This window comes from Dromiciops gliroides, chromosome 3, assembly GCF_019393635.1.
Source record: "Dromiciops gliroides isolate mDroGli1 chromosome 3, mDroGli1.pri, whole genome shotgun sequence".
NCBI classification, from domain to species: domain Eukaryota; kingdom Metazoa; phylum Chordata; class Mammalia; order Microbiotheria; family Microbiotheriidae; genus Dromiciops; species Dromiciops gliroides.
Genome location: NC_057863.1, coordinates 483,158,140 through 483,177,973, shown reverse-complemented (window position 1 = coordinate 483,177,973; position 19,834 = coordinate 483,158,140).

Genomic DNA, 19,834 nt, shown 5'->3' with positions numbered 1-19,834 from the left:
GAGAAGGGACAGATGTCAGTGGAGGCCTAAATATCAGGGTCTCTTGGTACCACTGTGAAAGAGCCTGGAGTCTGCCTCATGTTTCTCCATGCATTCTCTATAGTCTTTGGGTCACAAGTTCTACGCAAGCTGATTTATCTCCTACTTTCACTCTGGGAGCTAAGATCAGAGGATCATAGATTTAGAGTTTTAAGTATCTTATTGGTCACCCAATGGATAGGGAAACTAAAGTTGACTTACCCAAGGTCACATGGGTGGCACAGACTGGATTTGAATATAGGTCCTCTGTCTCCACATCTAGTGTTTGTTCTGCTCTTCCCAAGGCTCTTGGGCTTACCTGTCCATTAGTGGCAGTTGGTTATCAGGTTGGTGTTGGTTTGGTGGAGTCTGGGAGTGGGAGAAGATTATATGTGTTGCAGGGGCAGGGAAGGATGGGGAATTGGACCCAGTCTCTACAAGATATATTTGGGGAATTGAAAACTCTGTTTTAATTTATGAGTATTTCTTTTTATCGGTCTTTCTAGCCCATACTAGTTTCTTCTAGACTAAAACTTAATTCTTGATCACCCTTAGGCCCTTCTTTTCTGACTTGTGTATGGAGTGTTAGGGTCCAGTTAAAGTTCTTTAGTTGGAGTCTCCAAAGTCCCTACCCATCAAGTCATGTCACTATGCTCATGAGCTGCTTAGCCTTACTAAAATTATAGCATCATAGGCTTTTATAACTGAAACAGACCTTAGAGAATATCTAGTCTAAACTCATTTATAGAGTTAGTGAGCAATTCTAGTTTCTTAGAGTATAACTGAGGCCCAAGGTTAAGCCAAGTCTAGAACTCAAGTCTCCTGACTATTACAGTGAAATTCAGTTCTCAAGCTAATTTCCACCTGTTATGTTTATTAAAACCCAAACTATATTTTTAAAGGCATACCATCAGTAAGAGCACCCCTGAGCTTCCTTCTGTAGAACCATTGCCCAGGAAGATCAAACATTGGCTAACTAGCAATTGTACCAATTACCTCTAGTGTTTCACTCAAACAAGTCTTGTCTTAACCCTAGGAAAATGTGAGCTTCTTGAGAGGAGGGACTGTTTTATTTTATCACAGTGCCTTGAACATTGGGTGCCCTGTAATAAATGTTGGTTGAATTGAAATGAATAAAGCAAATTGAAGAAATATTTTTGAACATCTGCTATGATCAGGCTAATAGTAAGAGTATAACAGCTTACAGGCCCCTTCCAACTCTTAAATTATATGGTTCTGGCATAGGAAATTGCCTCAAGGGGAATTGATTTTGGGGACATTGTCCTGGCCTTTGACACAACCAGTACTTGGCCTTACAAGTAGACTGGCCACAACATATCAAATAGTGTAATCAAACAAAAAATTAAAATCAGTGGAACACATTTAGCAGCAAGTAGCTCTCAGTAATCCCAAATTCTAAAGACCCTCTGAAGTCACATGTTTCTGTTATTGCACCAAAACCATGAGGAAGGCAGTATGTAAAGTGGAAAAAGTACTGACTGGATTGAGAGAGGACCTGAGTTGAGATTCTGGACTAAGTAAATAATTTCTTTGCACCTCTATGGCCTCCAATGTAAAATAAGGAGGTTGAACAAGATAACCCTAAAGATTCCTTCCAACTCTAAATCCATGATCCTTTGTTTGCCTTCACACAATGACTCTTCCACAGCAAACACCCATCTTTCTTTGAAGTTTCCTTTAGAGCAAGATTCTTTTTTTTTTTTTTTTGGTGAGGCAATTGGGGTTAAGCGACTTGCCCAGGGTCACACAGCTAGTAAGTGTTAAGTGTCTGAGGCCGTATTTGAACTCAGGTCCTCCTGACTCCAGGGCCAGTGCTCTATCTACTGTGCCACCTAGCTGCCCCCTAGAGCAAGATTCTTAACCTGGGTCCATGAACTTGCATGGGAAAAAAAATTACATTTTAATTCTCACCAACCTCCAAATGAAATTCAATTAGTAATTTAAAAAAAATGACAACTCCACATCTTGGGGAGGAGTTCATAAGCTTCATCAAATTGACAAAGGAATCCTTAACAAAAAAAGGTATCTGTTGACTGAGAATTGCCAGGGGCTTAGGGTTAAACAGAATTTGGCCCAGTAAAAAGGTCCAGCTTGTGGTTGTAACGATTGGAATAACGCCACCTGCTGCATACTTACTGTAGAAGAGTTCTGCCCATGAAGGGAAGGTCTTTGAGGGCAAGACCAGGAGTCAGGAAGTGACGCGGGCTAGTGGGAGGAGGAAGGAAGAGACTGGCACTCAGTCTCGGGCTCTTTCCTCTGGACTCTGGTGGAGAAGGGAGCTAAATATGTGCTCTCCCTTTAATAGATAGAAATCTAGGCCTTTCTCTCTCTCTTTACCAAATTCTTATTCTCCTTAATAAATGCTTAAAAGTCTAACTCTTGCTAAAGCTTATAATTGATTGGCGACCACTCATTAGATATTTTAGACAGACTAGCTAGAATTTTAGCCCTTAACATGGTCCAATAAAAAGAGCCCTGGGCCTGAAGTTAGGAAGATGTGTGTTCACATCTGGCCTCAGCCACTTACTAGCTGTATGGCCCTGGGAAAGTCACCTAATCTCTGTTTGCCCTAATCCATTGGAGAATGAAATGGCAAACTACTCCAGTATCCTTGCCAAGAAAACCCCATGGACAGCATTGGCATGTTATGGTTCATGGGGTCATGAGTCAAACACGACTAAACAACTGAAAAACAACAACAAACAACACTGTCAGATAAAGGACTTTACTCAAGCGTTCTTGGCTGCAAGGCAGGTCTATCCATTGTGCCGTTCTATACTTTCCTGGAGATTGTCAGGGATCTGGAGTACCTCGGAAGTTTTCTGGGGGAAATCAAGGAACCTTATCCTTGAGAAGCTAAAGCAAAGGACAGACACACTTAAAGAGCTAAGTGGCACGGGATCAGGACTGAGTTAGCTCCAGGACCACCACCCTTCATTCCAGTCTCCCCCACCCCATGGGGAGATAAGATTAGGTATGGCAGCTGCCTTTGTGGTGTGAGGTGGATGGAGATGGCTGGAGAGATCGGAGCCACCTCTTGACCAATTTCCGCCAGCCGCCACCAGTGGAGGATGGTCCTGCCCCAAAAAGGGAACTTTCCACAGTCAGATGATCACCTCATCAGACCACCATCAGTCCTCTATAAAAGTATTAGCCTGTCTTCTGCTCGGGTAGATAGGTATCTCAGAAAACCATGCCTCTGTGCCATGCCTTCTCCCCATGAGAAGTCCAAGAACTTTTCTTGGTTTCCTTTCCCTAGCAACTAAATAAAATATTATTTTATTCTACTTGGATTTGTGTGCAAGAAGGTGTAATTCTTTAAAGAGTAATTTCTAAGAGCCGCTACCCCAAACCCCCACCAATTTCCCACATAAAAGAGATTATTTCCTTTAGGGATCTCTTTTATGTCACTTGCTCTTAGGTCATTATTGGAGATAGATTGTACTCAACTTTTATAGAACATATCTCTTCATTGCTTTTTGAGTAGAGTTATGCACAGACTTTGGGCCAGGTGTGCTAGCATATCCTAGGGGAAACATTTCTACTGGTACTTCCCCTTCCTTCCAGAATGTGCTGGCACCCCTGGCCCATGCTCCATGCACACCTCTGTCAGGTCACCTGCATCCTCATTCTTAGGAGACTGTGGTAATCCAGGATTTTTAACCTCACAGCATCCCCAGAGGGTTTTCTTGTTGAGAACAGCCTAGGATTGTTGAAAGCACAGGACAGTTTCCCAAATGTAATACAACCCTCTTCTTCCTGTCCAGTTCTGGGCTGAACTCATTGTCCACTTGTAGTCCTTGTCCCCAGATATATGTATTGATATACTAACTCATCAGACTGGCTATTCAATTGTATTCTAGTCTGGAAAATGCACTTGGTTTTTTTTATCCATTTAGTTTTTCTTGTATGACTTGTTTGGCTGAGCAACCATAGATCACATTGGGGAGGACATGTAATGTTCTGGGTTTTGATTAAATCAGCTCAGCATAGAAATATCTATGATAATTTATCATCTACAGGAAATCCCTTACCAGGATGTCATATAGCACATCTTTAACAGTGACAACACCTCCAGTGAACATTTATCTCCCTGTTTTATGCCTCATTTGATATTAGTAATCATAGAATTATTGACCAGAGTTGCTATTTGTCAAATATTGTGTGGCTTGTGATCCTAATATATACATTCCCTCAAGGCTATATCTTGCTCTACTCAATCTAATTATTATTATTTTTTGTAATCAGCAAACACTATACAAGAAATAATAAACGTGGTAAAGTTTTGTATTCTGTCCCTTTCAGTGAATCATATGACTATAAAGACGTGCTCTGCTTGTAGAGAATAATTTTGGAAAGACTGTCCATTCCTTTTTCATTTTTTCAAGGGTACTCTTGTTGTATATAGTCATTATCATGAAGACTTTATAAAGATAAGAAAGTAGGCACATTATATGTTAGGAACATAATATATGTGTGTATATATGTGCATTATATATATTTGCTGTTGTTCAGTTATGTCAGTTGTTTTACTCTTTGTGACCCTGTTTAGGGTTTCTTGGCAGAGATACTGGAGTGGTTTGCTATTTTGTTCTCATATACATACACTCATGTGCACATATATAGATACATGTGAACATATGCAGTTTTCCCTTCCACATCAAAAGAGCTAGGGGCGCAGCACCCAAATGATCTGGAAAATCCATATGAAATGTTTTGGCCCTCCCTTCATACCAGAGAAGAAGAATGAGTTATGGTACTAAAAAATAAATTATGTTGATATTATTTAATACTATGCATATATTTTATGCATTTCTGAATTTCTAAGAAAAGCTTTTTTTGTATGTGTGTGAGGCGATTGGGGTTAAGTGACTTGCCTAGGGTCACACAGCTAGTAAGTATTAAGTGTCTGAGGCTGGATTTGAACTCAGGTCCTCCTGAATCCAGGGCAGGTGCTCTATCCACTGTGTCACCTAGCGGCCCAAGAAAGCTTTTTCTGTGTTGTCTGTGGCTCCCTCAAAACTCCCCAGAAATTCCTATTTAATTTCTTATGTTGTTGACCTGTGATAAATCAAAACTGCAATGGGAAAAGTTGTGATGTGGAAGAGATAACTATGTATGTGTGTATGCATGCGTGCATAGATGTACGTATGTGTGTTATTTAGGCTTTTTTTTTTTTTTTTTGCGGGGCAATGGGGGTTAAGTGACTTGCCCAGGGTCACACAGCTAGTAAGTGTCAAGTGTCTGAGGCCGGATTTGAACTCAGGTACTCCTGAGTCCAGGGCCGGTGCTTTACCACTGCACCACCTAGCTGCCCCTAGGCATTTTCTTAAATAACCCAACAACCCAAACTACCACAACAACCTGACAAAGAAGTTCCTTAAGCAAAATGGTAGAATTATATGGCATTGTTTATCAGGTGAAGGCAACTGAAAATACAGGAAACTCCTATTCATTGTCTGGCTGAAGAGAAAGCTTGTTGTTTTTTTTGTTTTGTTTTGTTTTGCGGGGCAATGAAAGTTAAATGACTTGCCCAGGGTCACACAGCTAGTGTCAAGTGTCTGAAGCTGGATTTGAACTCAGGTCCTCCCGAATCCAAGGCCAGTGCTTTATCCACTGCACCACCTAGCTGCCCCCAGAAAGCTTGTTCTTTATCTTTTCCCATTGCACCTCTTAGAGACTCCCATTAAGAGCACAAGGCAGCATTAGGTGGAACAGAATGGAGCTATGAAGCCTAGTTGGGAGGAGTCAAGAGTCCAGTGCCTGGAGCTAGAGTAAAGACTCCTGGTGGTCTCAGAGTATGGGCTATAATTCTTATCCCCCCCCCACACACACACACACTTTGGCCAAATTAGTGACAATCCATTGCAAACATTTAAATTTATCCCTGGACAATAGACATATAGCCCATTGCTAGGCCCATAGATATGCAGAGAGAGAGAGACACGTACTCACATACATACACGTACACGTACACGTACACATACACGTACACATACACATACACATACAGGTGCGTGGTTCAGTAGAACAAATGCTGAATTTGGATTCAGAGGACTGGTTCAAATCCCAGTTTTGCCATTTAGTATCCATGTGATCATGGGAAAGTGACAAACTTCCTGGGACTAAATGCTTCATTTGTAAACATGAAGGGATTGGACTAGACAACTTCCAGCTCTAAATCTATGATTCTAGAAACATCACGTACAATGACTGTGGTTCATGCTCAAACTGCTGTTAAATTTTGGGGGGAAAACCCAATATATTTATCACATCATTAGCATTATTTTTTAAAAGCAACTCTCTACAAGCATGTGGGTAATACTTCTTTGAGATTAGTTAATAAATTAACTCTGTTTTCAGAAAGTTTAAACATTTGCTAGATTTTTGGAATATGCTGATGTTGACAGAAGAGTTTGGACTTTAGCTATGACATGGATGCTAACATATCCCTTTATTTCATACCTATGAACTTTAAAACTAATTTTTAAATTACTCATCTCCTTTTTATCTATGTATATATTATCTTGGCTTTGGAGTGGAGGCCCTTTTGAGTAGGGAACCTATAATTTTAAATTAACTTTAAATAAAAAATAAAGAGCCCTGTCCTTAACTTAGCAAGACATCTGTGTTCCATAAATTCCTTTATAGGTCACTTGTTCAGAAATAAAAATCCATTAGCCTATAGAAACAACAGCTATAAATGGTGCAGATGAGGTGCCAAACCTAATCCACAAAAGTCCATTTAACTCAAAATGTGGCTTTCCTAGCTTACTAATTATTCTAGTCTAAATCTAGAGTTTTGGAGACATGGAATCATTCACTGCAGTAGGGTGGAGAAGGGAGAGGATAAGACGCAGAGTTTCTTCTCCAGGGTACTAGACTGGCCCATGGCAAACATTGTTAAATAGTCTAAATTTATCTTTGATATTCTTTTTACCTTTTTGTTCCCCCTTTCTCCAGTCCCAAGACACCCAGCACCTCCTCTGCAGTGTAACGATTGGAATGACGCCATCTGCTGGAGACTTACTGTAGAAGAGTTCCGCCCATGAAGCGAAGGTCTTTGAGGGCAAGACCAGGAGTCTTTTCTTTGGCATCAGGAAGTGACGCGGGCTAGTGGGAGGAGGAAGGAAGAGACTGGCGCTCAGTCTCGCTCTCTTTCCTGAGGACTCTGGTGGAGAGCGGAGCTAGAAATGTGCTCTCCCTTTAATAGATAGGAATCTAGGCCTTTCTTCTCTCTTTATCAAATTCTTATTCTCCTTAATAAATGCTTAAAAGTCTAACTCTTGCTAAAACTTATAATTTATTGGCGACCACTCATTAAATAGTTTAGACAGTTTAGCTAAAATTTTAGCCCTGAACAGCAGTAAGTCATTCCTAGGCCTGCCTTCCAGAGTGTCCAGTGGTCATAAAGTAATGCTCCCTAACAACAAGAACTCCTGGTCCTCAGCACAGCAAAATGAAGCTAGGTGTTAGGAAACCAGATAATATACGTGAAGGTGTAAATGACTAAATAACTCTCTGACCATTCCAGAAATATTTGTATTTTTAAAAATACCTATAATTATCAAAGTTTCAGGCCCCACTCAAAAAAGGGAATGTAAAACATTCAGATGGAGTGGGGAAAGCCGTTTTGGAGCTGAATAGCTACTATGCCGCTACACCTGCTTGGGGAGGAGTCTGTCCCTAGGATTAGCTCCATAAACTATTCCTGCTTTTCACAGTTTCTTCCCTTCCTACACTTCTGAACACACAGATTCTCCAAAAATGCTCTGTGTGTATGTTTTTAAACACAACAGCTGCCACAGCAGCAGCTGCTCTTGTGATATAGGGTGGACAGCAGACACTTATTTAAAGGGGGAGGGCAATAGAACATAGCACAGAACAATGGAACAATTGAAAGAGAACTGAACTTGACATTGAGTTAGAGGTCTGAGTTCATAGTCCATCCATAGGCCACTGACTTCTCTCAGCCTCAGTTTCCTCTTCTGTTAAAAGGGGGATGAGAAGAGCTGAGAAGAAAGTGCTTTGTAGACTATAAAGTACTATGTAAATATAAGCTCTTATTTATGTCAGATAAATGTCGGAAGTAAGTTGGGACTTGCCTTATAGGAGGAGCAAATGTCCATTTGGATATACTACCATTTGGTCCAGACTGACATCTGGTCATCTGTTTGTAATTTAAAACCCTTTAAACTTGGTTCCTCCTACCTTCATGAACCATCTAGCTACACTGGTTTACTTGCTATTCCTCCCACATAACATTCCAACTCTTGGATCTATCTAGAGTTCACAAAAGGTAATAGAAGGAAAACAAGGTGGAAAGGTAGACAGAACCCAGACTATGGAGGTCCTTCAATGCCTGCTTAAGCTTTTTGTATTTATTCTGTAGGCACTGGAGAACTGCTCATGGGTTTTGAGTAGGGAATAGAGACAGACCTATGACTTAGGAAGATTATTTTAGAAACTGTATAATACATGAATTGAAGAGAGGAGAGACTAGAAAAAAGTAGAACATGTATGAGGTTATTATAATAGTCCAGGCTGTGAATGTAGAGCTAAAAGATGTATGGCATCTGGTAAATGGGAACATTAAAAATAGATTGTGTTGGGGCAGCTAGGTGGCGCAGTGGATAGAGCACCGGCCCTGGAGTCAGGAATACCTGAGTTCAAATCTGGCCTCAGACACATAACACTTACTAGCTGTGTGACCCTGGGCAAGTCACTTAACCCCAATTGCCTCACTAAAAAAAAAAAATAAATAAAAAAAAATAGATTGCATTTTAGGACACAGAAATTTCAAATTAGTGCAAAAAGGCAAAAATATTGATCAGATCCTTTACAGACCATAGTGCAATAAAATAGTAATCAATACAGGGGACACAAAAGACAAAGACCTAAATAGAAACATAATATGAAACTTATAACGAAATTCTAAACAATGAATTGGTCAAAGAACAAATCATGAAAACAGTGACTGTGAAAGACAGTGATAGTGGGGTCAGATAGGTGGCTCAGTGGATAAAGTACCAGTCCTGGATTCAGGAGGACCTGAGTTCAAATCTCACCTCAGCCACTTGATACTTAACTAGCTGTGTGACCCTGGGCAAGTCAGTTAACCTTCATTGCCCCTCAAAAACAAAACAAAACAAAAAATAGAAAATAAGACTTTGGGCAGCTAGGTGGCTCAGTGGATGAAGTACCAGCCCTGGAATTAGGAGGACCTGAGTTCAAATCCGATCTCACATACTTAACTAGCTGTGTGACCCTGGGCAAGTCACTTAACCCCAATTGCCTCACCAAAAAGAAAGAAAGAAAGGCAATGATAGTGATGAAACAACATTAAAAAAATTTGTGGAATATAGCTAAAGCACTTCTCTCAGAGGAAAAAAAAAAACATATCCCTAATAGCATACCTTGACAAAATAGAAAAAGAGGAAACTAGTGATCTGCATATGCAATACTCAGATTTGGAAAACACTCAATGATTGATAATTAAAAAACAATTAAAATTTTAAGGAAGTCTATTATAAATTTAAAGAATGAATGTCTGTGCTATATGAATTATTCTTAAAAATTGAGGAGGAAAGCACTTTACTAAAGTCATTTTGATATAAATATATTCCTTTGTTTGTTTGTTTTGTGGGGCAACGAGGGTTAAATGACTTGCCCAGGGTCACACAGCTAGTAAGTGTCAAGTGTCTGAGGCCCGATTTGAACTCAGGTCCTTCTGAATCCAGGGCTGGCGCTTTATCCACTGCACCAACTAGCTTCCCCTGATACAAATAGATTCCTAACATTTAAAATGAGGACAATAAAGCAAAGAAAGAGAACTATAGACCATGATCATTAAAGAAATTGACAAATTTTAGATATAATCTTGGCAAAAGAAATACAAGCACAATTTCTAAAAATCATTCACTATTTTCAAGTTGGATGGCCCAGAATATTTTCTTTTAAAACAAAAGAGTATTGAATTTTCTTGGAGCCACTTGCAGCTTGATATAGTCTCAGAGCTCTCTGAAGGACTTTACCCCCTTATTTCCACCTGCTTTCTAGCTCTCTTTTATGTTTTGTTTTCCACTGTTATAAGCACCTTGAGAATACAGACCATCTTGTTTTCTTGTATTTGTATACCTAGAGCTTAGTCCAGTGGTTGGCACACAGTAAATGCTTAATAAATACTTTAAAAACCAATCTCGGGGGCAGCTAGATGGCACAGTGGATAGAGCACCGGCCCTGGAATCAGGAGTACCTGAGTTCGGATCCGGCCTCAGACACTTAACACTTACTGGCTGTGTGACCCTGGGCAAGTCACTTAACCCCAATTGCCTAACCAAAAAAACAAAACAAAACAAACAAACAAAAAACAATCTCATATTTATAGCAACCCTTTTTATGGTAGCAAAGAACTAGAATTTAAGAGGGATGCCAATCAACTGGAGAATGACTAAACAAATTATGGTATAAGAATTTAATACAGTATATTGTGCCATAAGAAACAATGAATGGTTCAGAAAAACCTGGGACTTATAATAACTGATACAGAATGAAGTGAGCAGAACTAGAACAATTTATACAAAAACAAGATTGTAGAGGCAAACAACTCTGAACAACTGAGAACTTTGACCTATGTAAAACCCAACCATGAGTTCAAAGAACTAGTGATGACACATTTTACCCACCTCCTCACAGAGAGGTGATAGATTTCATATGCTGAATGAATGAATCATGCACTTTTAGACATGGTAATTGTGGGAGTCTATCTTGCTTGACTGTATATATTTAGTGTTTTCCCCCTGAAGAAATATTTTTGATGAATAGGACTAATTTGGGGGGCTAATCTAACTGGAGGACTAATCTGGGAACTTTTGACTAACTGGCTATCTGACTGCTATTAATTTAATGTGGGCCATTTATAAAGTTCCACCACACTGCTCCACTCCCAAAATGATAAGCAAAATATTAAGAAGCCTCTTAACTAAATAATCAAAGCAGAGTTTATTTATGAGATACTATTTAAAATTAAGAATACAGGGAAATAAAATGTACAACCTGACTGCATTACAGTGCGTCTCTTTCCACTGCGTCTCTTTCCCACCTGCTGTGCCTCGAACTTTTTTAATACAATAAGGGCCTTAGCCGCCTCAGGCCTCATGGCACGTTATACTTTCCCTGCTCAGCTACTAACTTCTAACTCCACCTGTACCCTTTCACTTTGTAAATCCCCCTGCTTCTAACTTTCCTCTCCTTACTGCCACGGCTGAACCCCTGTGTTTCTCTCTCACCGACCGTCTGTCTGTCTGCTCTGTCAGTCTGCCCTTTTGGCCTCTCTTTTCCCTGCTCCTAGTCCTTCTCGTCTTCTCCTGCATCCTTGTAGCCCCATCTCTAGTCTGCCACGCTCCAACCTTTCTAATCTTGTCAGCCGCCACTTGACCTCTTCTCTGCCTTGTCTCGTCCGTCCAAACCGCTCCGTCCTTCTCTGCCCCCCTTGCTGACTAACTCCCAGCTCTATATATACTTTTTCTTCTCTCCACTCAAATCTAGAGGCTTCCTGCACCCCCACAGACCAAGCTAATCCTCCAGCCAGGGCTGTGGCTGGTGGGGGGGGGGGGGGCGTTGCACTCTCACCTCACGTGCCTCAGGGATCTTTTGGATAGCTCTGCTCAGGTCAGAGGGAGCTGGGGGCTTTTTTTCCCCAGCTGTCTGACCTGGCGTCTTTTACAGCCCACAGGCTTTATGGCTCAGCTGAAGCAGAGGGGGAGGAGGAAGAGACCCTGAGGGCCTAAGGCTTTCTAATCTCAGCCTAAAGGTAGGGTCCCCAAATCAAAATAAATGTCCACACCCCCTACAATGGGAGAGGTGGTCAGGAGAGAAAATGAAAGTTCTTTATTTGGCTTGATGATTTGAGTATGTTATATTTTTGTAGATAATCTATTTCTTTTGGATTCTTAGTTTTATTGAAATATGACTGCTTATAGTAGGGTGTCAATTCTTTTTTATTTATTCTCCATTTATTGTAATTTTACCCTGTTCCTTTTTTTGTTGTTATTGTTCATTTGATTTTCTGATCTCTTCTTTTTAATTGTGTGGGCTAAAAGCTTATCCAGTTTGTTAGTCTTTTCAAAGGACCAGCTTTTTGAGTTTTGTAGTCCTTTGGGTTTTTAGTTTATCTATTTCTCCTCTAATTTTCAAGATTTCTTCTTTTGTGCTTACTTTGGGTTTCCTTTCTTTACTTTCCCCTGTTTCTACCTTATTTGCAAAGTTGATCATAGGCAGATACTAGATATTCAATCCTTTCCCTTTCCCATGACCTGTGTAGGATGTGAGATTCAGAACTGTACCTCTGAAACCCTGAGAAGAACAAGGATATAGGAGTAGGTTTTGGGAAACAGCTTAGTAAAACATTCCAAGTACTTAACAGTTGTGGGCTGTTTTGTTTTGTTTTGTTTTTTGGTGGTACTGCTATGCATAATAAACTATGTGGCGGGGGCAGCTAGGTGGCACAGTGGATAAAGCACCGGCCCTGGAGTCAGGAGGACCCGAGTTCAAATTTGACCTCAGATACTTGATACTCAATAGCTATGTAACCCTGGGCAAGTCACTTAACCCTCATTGCCTCACAAAAAAAGAGAAAGAAAAGAAGGGTATGGACTGACCCTTTGAAAATAAACCATGTGGCTATAGAAAGCTGATTGTCTAGGTAATATAAATAGAGTGTCGACTAAGCTAGGAAATTTCTCAAAGGTGGAGCTCTAGAGCTATGTGTCATGCTATTTTTATAATTGTGAACATTTTTATATCACTCCCAAGAATGTAATTCAGAACTCAAGCAGGAACAGTCTTTTTTTCCCCCTTGACTACCTATCCCATGTGAAGCTGGAGGGGTGGGTAGCAAATAAAAAATCTGCACATGTATCAAAGAAACCTTGTTGTGACCCTTGAGTTGGTGCATTGAGTTTAGAGCCACCTGGTGGCTAACTATATATTACAATTGCTCACTGATTAATTATGAAGTAAACCTTTGTTTTTCTATGGGATTAAAGGTAATAGGCCATAAATTATTGCGGACTTCAGCTGCTACTGGTTTTATTTCCCACCTGTCTTCACTCCTTTGGATTGGCTTCCATCATGCTCCCACCTCATCATCAGGAAACTGATGATCATCAGTTGCATCAATTTTACTTCTGCACCTAGGATTGGAGGACTGGAGGGTGGAACAAAGAACTTCTCCAGAAGCCTCCATTTAAAGAAGGTTCCCAGGCTAGCCATTTCTTCATTTCCCACCTGGCTGCCTTTCTTTGGACTTATAGTACCTCCCCCCCACCCCCATCTCTCTTCAGCTTCCTTTTGTTTGTTGTCTTGCCTGTTAAATTGCAAGCTCCCTGAGGACTACATTTTTTTTTTTTTGTATTTATATCCATGGCACTTGTCCCAGTGCTTGACACATACTAGGTACTTAAAATATTGTTCCTGTTGTACCTCAAGTGTCACATGAGACGAGTATATGCAGTATGGGCTACTGCCACATCTGATTTAGTTCTGGTAGCATATCCCTAGTCCTTGGATGAGAATCTTTCATTATTATTGTTAGGTTATTGTTTATAGACTGTCCCAAAATTAAGTGATTCTTAACACTACCTGTCCCCTTTTCTGACACTCATTGCAGAAACTAAAGGGTACTGAAGGTCATTTTTGTGTTTCTCTGTTTTTCACACTTTATCCCAGGTTGTTGCTGGCATGTGCTTCGTAAGTCTCTACCTGTCTCACCCCACAAACTACATCCTCTTCTGATTTTCAATGTAACATCCACTGATTCCCACTTCTGATCTAGTATCTTCATTCCCTCTTTCACCTCGATATCAAATTAAGGTTGTTTCTGTATCCATCAAAACTTGCACACTACTCCCTCTTCCTACTCTCTGACACCCCTAAATAATCTTGTGGAAATGCCAGCACAGCCAGTCACATACATCAACTGCTCTTGAAGCAGCAAGGTCTGTGTACGCAGGGAATTTTCCCAAGCTGCTGCAGCACCCCCTCCATCTCCACCTACCTTTCAGCACCATAGCAAACAATGCTACATTTATGGTATTTCCCTAAATTTGGACCTCATAATTCTGCCAGTGCATTATGGATTGGGATCTGTAAGTGTCTTTCCTTTAGTCTACGTTTTTATGTTCTTCTGCTATATCCCAAGAGTACAGGCAGTAGGGGATACCCTTGTGAATCCTTCTGGTTACATTCTTGTTTCCTCCGATGAATTGCCTGGAGGTCTCTTCAGTATTTAGAACACCAAGGGAGAAATGGGTTAATGTCAATCGGAGCCTGTGGCTTCTTTCTTGATATCACCTGAGGTCATTCTCTTTTCCTCAAGACATGGTCTTGGCAATGGTCAAAGATTCCATCTCTCACAATCCAGTAGGGCAAATAAGACATATAGCTGTAAAGTAGAATAGGAAAAGAGGCGGGGTGTGTGGGTGGGGGGATAATGGCATACAAAGTGCCTGGGGTGTTCAGAAAAGGAAGAGGGGATCAGGGAAGGCTTCTTAGTAGCTTGAGTCTGGCCTTGAATGATGGGTAGGATTTCTAGAGAAATTTCTAGAGAAATTGATGGGAGAGGAAGAAGACATTCTATGTGCACAAAATAGCATGAATGAGATCATGAAAGCTGGTGATATCAGGAAGAATGAGTGTCTGTATTCCTGTTTGGCTGGGGCACAGAATGTCTGTAGTGAAAGAATAGAACATAAGGCTCTGAACAGTGGCTGCAGGCCTGGAATACTTGGCTAATGATTTCATGTAGTGTATCAGCAGGGGCCAGTTTGGTGAACAGGGCTAGTCAGCCACTCCTTTTGGCTTCTTCACCCTTTCACTGACTCAGTGCCTACTTGGGGGACCTTGTATAAAACTCCTCCTCTGCTCTGCAAAGCTGTAACAAAAGGAATCTATAATTCTTTATCTTTCTAGCTGACTCTTCTCAGGAGAGACAGCACAGTTTTAAATGTCTCTCACTGCTTCACCTGAAATGTTCACCATCAGCCTCCTACCAACTATAATTCTAATTACACACCCAGATTTGCAAACACCTAAAGTTAGCACTGTTTATAAAGACCAAACTCCAACCATTTAAAACAAAAAAAGGTAAACTGACCTTTGCAGAGCAAAAAGCTTCAGGCTACATGTGAATACTTGACACTGCTAGGCTGGAGAAAAGTCATTTGGCTTCTCCCCATTCCCCATGTCTCCCCTTTTCAGATTACCTTCATATTATCTGTATATATCTTGTATGTACCTAGATATTTTTATGTTGTCTTCCTCATTAGAATGTACAAGCCTAGAAAGAAGGGATGGTAGGGTTTTTGTTCTGTTTTGTATTTTTTTTTAATTCCCAGCAGTTAAAACACATAGTAATGTTATGGGCCAGAAGTTTTCTGGGGTACATCAAAGAATCTTCTCCTTGAGAAACTAAACCAAAGGACAGACACACCTAAAGAGATAAGTGGAACCGCATCTGGACTGAGCTAGCTCCAGGACCACCACCCTTCAAGGTTAGGTGTGGCTGCTGCCTTTGTGGCCTGAGGAACAGAGGAGAAGGCTTGAGAGATCTGCAGCTGCCCCTCACCTAATTCCCACAGCCACCACCAGTGGGGGATGGTCCTCCCTCAATAAGGGAACTTTCCACAGTCAGATGATTGCCCCCATCAGTCCTCTATAAAAGTATCTGCTTGTCTCTTGCTCAAGGAGATTGGTATCTCAGAGCCATGCTCTGTGCCATGCCTTCCCCCCATGAGAAGTCCAAGGACTTCTCTCTTGGTTTCCCTTCCCCAGTGTAACGATTGGAATGATGCCACCTGCTGGAGACTTACTATAGAAAAGCTGCGCCATGAGGTGAAGGTCTCTTTAAAATAGGATGGTTAGATCAGGGACCTGGGGCGAGAAGAGAATTTGGAGGCCATCTGGTCCAACTCACTCATTGCACAGATAAGGAGACAAAGGTACATTGTGAGAACTTCTCAAAGATTGACAGAATGACTGAATTTCAGAGTTGGAAGGGACTTCAGAGCCATCTAGTTCAAGCATAACTAAAGGATCCTCACTGCAACATTCCTGTTCTAAAAAAGACATTTATAAAGCTGCCCTAGGGGCTTTGGGGATGAAGAACTCCCAGACTGTTTCTCAGTGGCTAGGTGTGACTCAGTTCTGCTGAAGAATCTCCTTACTGGCCACCAAGCAGGATGAACTGCTGACTCATTGAAACTTTAAAAAGCAAGGAACTCCACCCTTGCCTCTTTCTTTCTTCTACCTACCAGGTAGCATCCTGTAACTCAGACACTTCCCATGAAGTTTATGGGAGGGGTTACTTTGTACCGGGAGCATGTCAGCTGCTCCCATGTAGCAGCTAAAGCAAGGGGGTGGAGTGGAGGGGCTTAACTGGCCAAGGTAGATCTTTCAGCTGCCTTTTCTCCTTGGTATTTCTTTGCTTTGTTTTAGGGGACCGAATCAATATTAAAGTGAATATGTTCAGTGACTAACGTTGAAATATGTTTAACATGATTGTACTGTATAACCTCTATCAGATTGCTTGCTGTCTTGGTGAGGGGGGAGGGAACGGAAGGAGGGAGAAAAATTTGGAATTCAAAATCTTACAAAAATAAATGTTGAAAACTATCTTTACATGTAATTGGGGGGGGGGAATAAAATACTATTAAGTGAAAAAGGAAAAGAAAAAAGTGAATATGTTCAGACTAGGAGGTGCCCTTGTGAATTACTATAGTCTGGATCCTAGGTACTCCGCTGGGGGGTGGGGGAGGGAGTGGCTGGTAATGTTGAGTATGCATCTGGGTGAGTAGGTGGAATATGCCCAGGGACCACTTCTAAGTTTATTTTTCATGATTAACATTTTCTCCTTCACTTTCTATTTTAAGACAATCAGTATTTGTTGATTTCTGAATTGCAAATGTTCACATTGGGCAGCTAGGTGGTGCAGTGGATAGAGCACTGGGCTTAGAATCAGGAAGACTTCTTAAATTAAGCCTCAGACACTTACTAGCTGCTTAACCTTGGGCAAATCACTTCACCCAGTTTGCCTCAGTTCCTTATCAGTATAATGAGCTGGAGAAGGAAATTGCAAACCACTTCAGTATCTTTACCAAGAAAACCACAAATCTGGTCATGAAGAGTCGGACACAACTGAACAACAGAATGCTCACACTAAAAATTTAGCAATGGCTGCCCTTACCAGTCAGTTCAAGCTGCTTCTAGCATATCCCTAGACTAGTTACATTTCAAAAAGATATTCTAATATCTAGTCAACCATTCTTGAAGTTGATGACCACTGTCCAGAGGATGAACCCACTCTCTGGCTTGTCACAAGACATTTACCTCGAGGAGGGGGACAGTGATGAGGGAAAGTGAAACGTGAAATCCCTATGATTCAACAGTCAAGGTAAATGCTTTGTTTTGATGATGGTGTTAAGTCTCAATGCCCTGGAAGAGTATAATGGTGGTTATCACTCCTCCTTGTTTTGCTTGTTTATATTTTTCTGTCAATGTGGGCTAGTGAGAATCTTTTGTGTTAAGGATTTCTTTGTGTGTGTGTGTGTGTATAGGAAATAAATATCTATCTCATTCCTCATTTACATTATACATTGAATGCCTTTCTACTTTCCTCTTTGAGGAGACTCTAGACATAAGCCAAAACATAAGCTTTCAGTAAATCCTACATGGGTCACAATGGGATGGGGTTTAATGTGAAGAAGGGAAGGAAGGAAGGAAGGAAGGAAGGAAGGAAGGAAGGAAGGAAGGAAGGAAGGAAGGAAGGAAGGAAGGAAGGAAGGAAGGAAGGAAGGAAGGAAGGAAGGAAGGAAGGAAGGAAAGAAAGAAGGAAAAAGGAAAGGAGGAAGGAAAGAAAAAAAAGGGATGAAAGGAAGAAAATGTGTGACCAGTTAGACCAGAAAAAGAAGTCAGCCAGTCTTGAGATGATAGATGAAAGAGTGAAGTTCAGCACTGATACCCATAAAATATAAAAATTCCTAAGGAAAGGCTGATTGTGGGGTAGCTGGGTGGCACAGTGGATAAAGCCCCAGCCCTGGATTCAGGAGGACCTGAATTCAAATCCGGCCTCAGACACTTGACACTTACTAGCTGTGTGACCCTGGGCAAGTCACTTAACCCTCATTGCCCCACCAAAAAAAAAAAAAGAAAGAAAGGTTGGTTGCCAGCATGTTGGAAGGCATTCTATGGAGGATCTATGAAAGAATATACAGGAGAATCACACAAGATGCCAAGGTATAGATGGACTGTGTTGGTCAAATGCAGGTCTGACTATGTCACTTCTCCCACCCACCTGCTCAATAAACTCCAGTAGCTCTCTATTACCTCCAGGATCAAATATAAAATACTCTGTTGGACATTTAATGATGTTAACAACTTTACTCCTTTATATTTTCCTAGTTTTCTTTCATTTTATGCCTCTCCTTATACTTCATTATGTAACATCTGCTCTCTGACTTGTAAGGGGCTAAAATTCTAACTAGAAAGTCTAAAATCTAATGAGTGGTCACCTTAAATTAAAAACTTTAGCAAGAGTTTAGACTTTTAAGCATGTATTAAGGTATAATCAGAATCTAGTGATCAGAGAGAAAGACACTAAGATTCCTTCAGCTATCTCTCTAAGAGAACCAGCATCTCTGCTCCAGCCAAGCCGAGGTCCCAGGCGAAAAAGACCTCACTTGCTCCTTCCTCCTCCCAGAAGCCTCTTGTGAAAGAGGAAACAGGGCCATCCACACATAAACAGCTCCAAGCTAATTGGTTGGCAGCCCTGATTGACAGAACTAATAGGTGGCTCTACAGATGCAAGTTCCGGACACTGGGCAGCTTCCAGACACTGGCCAACTTCCAGGTGTTGAAGCCACATGGCTTCCAAATTACATGCTCTCTTCTTATGGCAGAACCTCCCCGCAATATCTCTCCAGCAGGGGGTGCCATTCCAATTCTCACATACTCTTATTCAGACTTAAAAGTACATGTATGGGGGGAAGCTAGGTGGCACAGTAGATAGAGCACTGGTCCTGGATTCAGGAGGACCTGAGTTGAAATCCAGCTTCAGACACTTGACACTTACTAGTTGTGTGACCCTGGGCAAGTCACTTACCTCCAACTGCCTCACCAAAACCAAAACCAAAACCAAAACAACCCTACACGTATGCCATGACTGTATCTTTTCACCAACTGTCCCCTTTGCCTGAAATTCTGTCTCTACTTAATGTCTGTCTATTGGCTTTTTCTGACTTCCTTCAAGATTGAACTCAAATCCTACCTTGTGCAGAGGGCCTATCCAGGTGCCCTGATTGCTAGTGCCTGCCATCTGAGCTTACCTCCCATTTACACTGTATTTATCTTGTATGTACATAGTTATTTGCATGTTCTCTCCTCCATTAGAATTTGAGATCCCTGAGAAAGCAGGACCTTTCTTTGTGTATCTTCAGTGCTTAGCACAGGGCTTGTCATATGTTAAGTGCCTATGACTGACTAGAGGGAGACCCTACATCAAAAAGATAACAGATGGGGCAGCTAGATGGTGAAGTGGATAGAGCACCGGCCCTGGAATCAGGAGTACCTGAGTTCAAATCCGGCCTCAGACACTTAACACTTAACTAGCTGTGTGACCCTGGGCAAGTCACTTAACCCCAATTGCCTCACTAAAAAAAAAAAAAAAAGATAACAGATCCAGTGAAACAGTGAAGTACAGCATTTATTCCACAATTATTCTTGGGACTAAGACATGGCCCCT